Consider the following 7853-nt stretch of genomic DNA (forward strand, 5'->3'; position numbering starts at 1 on the left):
AGTGATGTGGCACTTCTTTTTAGCTAGGGATTTTATTTCTTTCTTTTTATAAAAAAAAAAAAAAAAAAAAAAAAAACACTTCGCCCAGTCATGATGGATGGATACTCTGGGTTTATTGAAAACTCAAGATTTCTTAATTGAAATACTAAACACACTCATGATTGGTGTGCATATATGCACACATGATTTTTTGACAAACACACCCTCGTAGGGTGCTAATTCATTATACCGGGTTCTTTTCGCTCATTTTTATGACAATTTTCTTAATATTTTATTTTATTTATTATTATATAAAAGTAGATGTGTCAATTACTGCTCACTTCATTCATTTTTGTTCTTTATGTAAGAATTTAAATGTCTCAAATTTACCATTTCACTTATTTCTATTTTTTATTATAAAATCTAAATATTTACTAATTCATCCTTTCATTTTTAATTAAAAATAAAAATATATTAAAATGAAGTAGTTCATTAATGGAAATCTCATTTCAAGAAGCTTAAAAAATTAAAGTCATTCCCATTTACGTCTCTTAATTATGAGATTCAATTACTCACTAAAATGGAAAATGGAAAATGGAAAATGGAAAATTGTAACTCTTCAAAATGTCTTTTTCAACCTTCTCCTATTTATTGCATTTCATGACGAATACATCGATATTATTTAAAGTTAATTTTCATTCAATACAAAATATATATATATATATACTCTCCGTCTTATTTTATTCGACACTTATACTAAACATAGTTGTTTAAAATTAATTATCATTCAATACAAATATATAAATATACTCCATCCGTTTTATTTACTTGGCACTTATACTAAAAATAGTTATTTCAGTTTACTTGTTCAATTTATGAAATCAAGAGAATTTTATTGTATATTTTTCTCTTTCTTCTCTTAATATTGAATAGGGATAACTTCGTAATGTAGTAATAGTCAAATTCAGAGTTCAAACTATTATTAATAAGGCTATTTAGTAAAAAAAAAAAAATCTATATTAAAGTTTTCATCGGTAGTGGAAGTGAGGGTATGTGGAGGCAACAGAGCGACTTTTTTCGGTGAAAGCAAAATAGAAGATTAAAACGATCTTTCAAGATTAGTGACTTAATTGTTAATGATGATACATTTTTTATCTTTAACATTTATTTATATTTTATGAAACATTCTTTAATTTTTCTCCATCATATATATGGAATTAGATACTTAATACTTATAACATAACTTTTCTCTTTATTAAATTTGTGTTTGATTTTCTTTTTCAAATTCACTTACATAGGTTCAAATTGGTGTTTCCTATACAAAGAGACTATTTATGACACAAAATATCAATATATAAAAAAAAGACCATATTTGATTCAATTGGGCCAAGTACACTTGAACTCACATGGCTATAAAATTTTGCTTTGAATTGGACAAGGGCCGGGCAAACAGCTAAGATTTCAACAAAAGATTCTATATTCAAAGAAAATTTAAAATTTTAACTAAGGAGTTCCATATTCTAAAAAAACTTAATCGAAGAAGCTCAACAGCTACTATAACCATAAAAAAATTAATTTTAATCATGTATAAATAGTATATTTTTCTGTCAATGAAAGTTCGATCAAACCCCCAAATAGAAGACTGGCTATGCCCCTGCCCTCTACCACAAATTATGACATAGGCTCAACCACTTGAGCCAACCTTAGGCAGGCACCCTTCCAAAGTGCAGTGGAGGCCACAAGCCTAGGCCATGGGTCTTACTGATCGCCCATTGACCCCTAGGTAAGTATGTTATCCAGTTAGCTCAGCCCGTTACAAATACTACAGCTTTCGCTCCGCTTCTCTATTAGTTGTCAATGTGGGATAATCACTCATTACTCTCCGTAGCTTTCTGTTTGGAGATGGGAAAAAAAATCAGTGTAATGTATATTTGATTCTATTTGAATATACAAGAACTCAGAAATAGTATTTGTCTCCTTATCAAACAAGCTGTTAGAGAACAGTTCTTCATATGTATTTCAAGAAACCAATATCTACAAGCCTGCAACAATGATGGCACGTGCATTTCGGATCCTCCAAAAGTACTGCATTTTTTTGGAGCAATATCTAGCTAACATCAAAATGTGTCTGGCAATCGGTGAAAATTATATGAGAATGAGGTTCGAAATCCCGTAGAAACAAAAGAGATCAACAGTTTCTTTCCATTTGTCGACAGTCTTGGACATAGTTATTCATGTATGAGGTGGTAGGTGTCTGATGATTTGATGAAATAATTGTGCATTGTCCAAGTCTTGGTGGACACAGTTACTCATATACGTGAGAGTGGACAGGTGGTAGGTGTCTGATGATTGATGAAATAGTTGAGATGCACAGCCACCACCGTTATCTCTCTCTCACACACACTTACAGAAGAGGGGGCAGAGAGAATGTTACTGTATACTCTAATCTGATTCCAAGGCTCCAAGCCACTTTACTTACTCTATTGGGAGATTAAACTCATTTATGGGACAATGTTGTTGACACAGCAATGGAACAGTGAAAGATGAAATAACTGATGCCAAAAATTGTCAGATTGGTAGAAGGTTCACTGCTTCGGGACTAACTGGTGAAGGTTTCATCAGTGACCTATCCTCAAAAGAAAAATCTGAAAGGTTTGTTTTAGGAAAGGTTCATTGCATTTTCATAACTTAATGTAGTTTGTTTAAGGAAAGGTTTATTGCAAGCTTGCAAATATAAAAAGTAGTAACCCATAAAGATCAGGGAAAATAAACTGCTAAATGATTAAACTAGATTTGGGGGGGTGCGCCAGGCCACTACAATGGATTGACTGGTCCTTTCTCGGGCAGCTCTGCGACATAGGTTGGCCTGAGCTTCCCTTGGCATATCTTCATTATCATTAATAAGAAAAGTACTTAGGAATTCATCCCAGATAAACTACTGATACAGCTCCTTCGCATCGAGTAAAATCCCAATTTCCTCTTTCAGGTTAGGCGCCCTTTGCTCTAACAAAAGAGAGAGGTCTTCGTCGGGACCAATGCTAGTTGTTAGATTTAATATTCAAAAAGTCTTCAATATATTTGCTTATTTCACGTTAGCGATCCAACAGTTTATATAATTGGGGAAAATAAATCATTTTTGCTCCTTTTGCACAATATAAATTTCTAGCAAAGAGGATATCTAGCTCCATCCAGGCATAATATAAACTCAATACATAACCCTTCTTACCAACCTCCCTCTATAGTGGAGAGTTTTCCGACCACAAACTATGAAGGGTCAGGCAGAATTTTGATTTGGTTGATATCAGAGCCTTGCAGTTAAAGCCGAACTAAGGTGCACATTCTAAAGTAGTCTTCTTGCTATCATCCAGCAGTGTCTAGCTATCAATAAAATGGGTGACAATCATGTGAAACCGGGGTTTTGTGATTTCTTTCCATGTGTGGAAGTCTTGGTGGACACAATTATTCAGTATGTGAGAGGTGCTAGGTTTTGTGATTTCTTTCCATGCGTGGAAGTCTTGGTGGACACAATTATTCAGTATGTGAGGGGTGGTAGGTGTCCGATAAGTCGATGAAATAGTTGAGGTGCACAGACACCACCGGTATCTCTCACACACAGAGGAGGAAGGGGGGTATGAATATAACAAGTGGCAACACATAGGGTACTGGGCAAAACCAACACACAGCTGAAACATTTGGTCAAAGCTTCAGCAACATGGAGTTTGCATTTTCAGGATTGACTTTACACCAACATTTACTTTTTTTTTTTATTTTAGTGTGCAAATATCTCTTTGCATTTGTTCAACTAAAATGGCTACAATGTTTGTTAATCAGTATCTGTAAATAATATGAAAACTCAAACTTATTTGCAAAGCACTAGGCCTAAGTCAAAGATCGCTCAAAAATTGAACTAGGATTGGTGGGCGCCAAGCCAAAGCAGTTGTGCAACGCTTAGGCGACGCACAAAGGCCCAGGCTGCAAGCTACCTTGATGAGCTTTCCCCCTCAAAAAATAGAGTTAATATCGTGTGTACCAATGGCCCACATATCAGATATTAAACTGATAAGAACAGATACTTCACTTGATCTTAGCCAAAAAAGGCTGAGAAAGGTATGCTTTTCCATGGTAATGGGCCTTTGTTTTTGTAGCAACTTTCTGCTGTCTACTTCCAATCTTCCTCTTATGTGGGACTGGTAAACACAAAAGAGGGGTCTTTGTCGGGACTGATGCTAGTTGTTAGATTAGATATTCAAAAAGTCTAATAGATTCTCTTATTTTACGTTATGATTCAACAGTTTATATATAACTGGAAAAGAAAATCACTTTTGCCCATTTAGCACAATATCAATTTCTTGCTAAGAGGATATCTAGCTCCATACATACATAATATAAACTCAAAACATAACTCTTCTTCCCAAACTTTCTCTACAGTGGACAACTTTCCAAGCACAGACTATGAAGGATCAGGGAATATGGTTGATGTTATTGCCTTGCAATTACAGATGAACTAACTTTCAACACTTGGAAACACCAAACAAGCAGATAGCTACTGGAAACAACCTGAAGAAGTATCTATCAACACAACATGTGAGACCTTTCTTAAGCAATCACATCACTAAGGTGCACATTTTAAGGTAGTCTTCTAGCTAGCATCAAGATGTGTCTAGCGATCAATGAAATGGGTGAAAATCATGAGAGACTAAGGCTTGAAATCTCGTAGAAACAAAAGAGATCAGTAGTTTCTTTAAATTTGTCCAAGTCATGGTGGACACAATTATTCAATACATGAGAGGTGGTAGGTGTTTGATGATTCGATGAAATAGTTGAGGTTCACGTACACCACCGTTATCTCACTCTCTCTTTTACACACAAGCACACACAGAGGAGAGGGGGCAGTGAGAATGTCTACTTTGATTCCGGGGCTCCAAGCCACTTTCCTTACTCTATCGGAGATAATCTCAATTATGGGCCAATGTTGTTGACACAGCAATGGAACAGAGATAACAACAATGAAAGATGAACAAATGATGCCAAAAATTGTCCAAGAATTTTGATTCCTCTTGGAAAATACAAGATCAATGAAATAAACTGTTAAATAACTGCACCCAAGAAGCTGTTGGATGCCATGTTACTGCAGTTCAGGTTTCTTTTTTTAGAAGATCTGAAAAAAACTTATCTTTAGGCCTTCACAGATCCCTCAAGAAGGTTGGCTCTTGATACCACTGTTACAATTTGGAGCTTAAGAGAAGAAAAACGGTTCAGCAGGAGTTTTCATTCATACATTCAACATTCATTCATAGTCAACATTTTACAAAAGACTACTTATAAGCTACATGAGTCTTACAAGACACACTTCATAAGTCTTACAGGACACACTATCTTACAAGACACACCTCTCAAAAATAAAGACTACCATTTATCTTTTAAAATAAAACTAAACATAATATTTAAAAGAAACTATTAAACAAAAGACCATCAAGAAGAGTCTCATATTCTAACACTCCTCCTTGAGACTTTTCTTGGATACTCCCAGCGTAGCCCTTAGAACTTCAAATTTTTCCTTAGGAAGAGCCTTGGTCAAAATGTCTGCAATCTGCTGATCGGAGCTGCAGTGAACTAGATTAACTTCACCATCTTTCTCTGCCTGCCTGATAGCGTGAAACTTCACATTTATATGCTTACTATGACCATGTTGCACTGGATTTTTGGCCATAGAAATTGCTGACTTGTTGTCAACCTTAAGGACAGTAGTTTCAATTTGATTTTGCTCTAGATCACGCAGAATTTTTTGTAACCATAGAGCCTGATTAGTTGCACCAGTAGCAGCGATATATTCTGCTTCTGCAGATGATTGAGCTACCACATCTTTCTTCCTTAAATTCCATGAGAACATGCCGGAACCAAGTGTAAAAGCATATCCGGAAGTGCTTTTCATATCATCAACACTTCCTGCCCAATCACTGTCTGAATAACCCATCAATTACCCTCGCTCTTCCCTTTTAAACCAAATATCATGATCAACAGTTCCCTTGATATACCTCAATGTTTGTTTAGCAATACGAAGGTGAACTTGAGTGGAGAATGCATAAACCTTGACAAAAACTTATCGTAAACATGAGATCAGGTCTTGTTGCTGTCAAATATAACAAACTACCAATTAGACTTCGGTAAACTGTTGGATCAGCCCTATCACGTCCTTCAGACTTCGAGATCTTTTCATTGTGAACTAGTGGAGTTGATACAGGCTTACACTTCTCCATCTTGAATTTTTTAAGAACATCCTATGCATATTTTCTGATACAAGAATAATCACAGAGATGAACTTATGAGAGTACGCATCAAACCCGAGACTCGAAGTGTGCAAGTGAAGTGCAAAGGAACACCATATCACAAACCAAGAATGGGCAATACACTACACTCCATAGGCACCTTTTGTCTTTCCTTCATTAAGGGCATTTGAGACATATCACTTATGTTTGTAATAAGTCTATAAATAGACTAGTTTTAGGTCTTTAGTTCTTCAGTTGTTTATTGATATTGAAAGTTGTGACACTTGAACCAAAGTCTCTCTAGCATGAGGAGTATAATACCTTAGTTGTAGGGCTTGGAATAGCCACCAAAATGAAATGAGGGTGATGCTAGTGTGGAATCACTAGTATTGCAAAACATTGTTAGAAACCTTGTTGCTTGAGTGGTCCACGCCCTTGTGTGTCATGGTAAGAGTGTTGGTGTTGCTTTTACAATAGTTAAGGGTCTTAGTATTTAAGATACACGTAGGTTCTTAGTTCTTGTAAGGGTTAATGTCTCACTACCTATCCCTTTCATTCTTATAATTGTTTGTTGTTGTTCTAGTGAAAATCGTGGGTTGTTGTTACCTCTTGTTGTTGTTCTTGTTATATTGTGTTCATCACATGTTATCGCTACTGTTTTGGTGTATAAATTCACCTTGTGATCCCCTTGGTGTTCTCGGTTCTCTTGTTTTTTAGCTACTGCCGAGAAAGTGTTCTTGTTGAACTCTCGGTTTGTCTTGTGTTTGTGTCTTATTTCTGTATTGGGGGTTGGCTCTGCTATCATTTGGTATCAGAGATAAGGCTGTTTGTGTTCCTACACTACCAATCTTGGGCTCTCTAAGTCGAAAAAGAAAAAAATAAATGTTGAAAAACTGAAAATTCCAAAAAGAAGCAAATCTGTCCATTCTTATTGTCTTGGCCAAAATTGTGTCTTGTTGTTGTTTTGGGATGAAATTTGTGTCTAGATTTCGGTGTGTTTTTGTTGTATTAGTAGTTTATTTTGTTAACTTGTTGTTCACTAACACCCTTTGAGTCTAAAGTCTAAGATTTGAGCTCTTGTCAAAGTGTTGTTGAAGGGTGGACGGCTAAGAGGTTGTTGTTGTTCATATTGTTCTTGTTGTTGTTCATATTGTTCTTGAAGTGGTGTTCAACAAAAGGATTTGTTTGATTTTTAAAAGATAAGAGAGATACAAGGCTTTGTGTTTGTCTTGGAATACTTTAAAGACAACACCAAAGTGGTAAAGAAACAAAGGGCATCCAAAAAGCTTAGTTACTAAAAGGGTGACAAACACTTTTCAAGAAGAGCCAAAAGAGGAAAGAGACAACACTACTACAAAAAGGTGTTTTACCAAATTAGTGCAAGTTGGTGAAAAGTTAATGGAAGCCTTTGACTCTTGAAAAAAGAATCCAAACCTTGTCCACCTACACTACAACCGAAATTCATCATCAAGGAGAGAGATTGAACAACTCAAGTTTGAAAAACATCATACTTCAACTATAACAACAATACGAGTTTACTTTGTGTGGTATTGTTGTTTGCGGTTCAAGACTTGAACGTTTGCTGGTGTTGTTGTGTGTGACATTTTG

The 7853-nt window shown here is 35.6% G+C and overlaps 2 non-coding genes across 2 annotated transcripts; both read right to left on the reverse strand.

Annotated features, from left to right (window-relative positions):
- Positions 1-1616: 1616 nt before the first annotated feature.
- Positions 1617-1770, reverse strand: LOC124888371. The gene has a single exon (XR_007046497.1). It is a non-coding gene; the product is annotated as a U1 spliceosomal RNA (small nuclear RNA).
- A 2122-nt stretch (positions 1771-3892) lies between these two features.
- LOC124888171 lies at positions 3893-4090 on the reverse strand. The gene has a single exon (XR_007046311.1). It is a non-coding gene; the product is annotated as a U2 spliceosomal RNA (small nuclear RNA).
- Between the last annotated feature and the right edge of the window lie 3763 nt (positions 4091-7853).

Source organism: Capsicum annuum, chromosome 10, assembly GCF_002878395.1.
Source record: "Capsicum annuum cultivar UCD-10X-F1 chromosome 10, UCD10Xv1.1, whole genome shotgun sequence".
Classification (NCBI taxonomy): domain Eukaryota; kingdom Viridiplantae; phylum Streptophyta; class Magnoliopsida; order Solanales; family Solanaceae; genus Capsicum; species Capsicum annuum.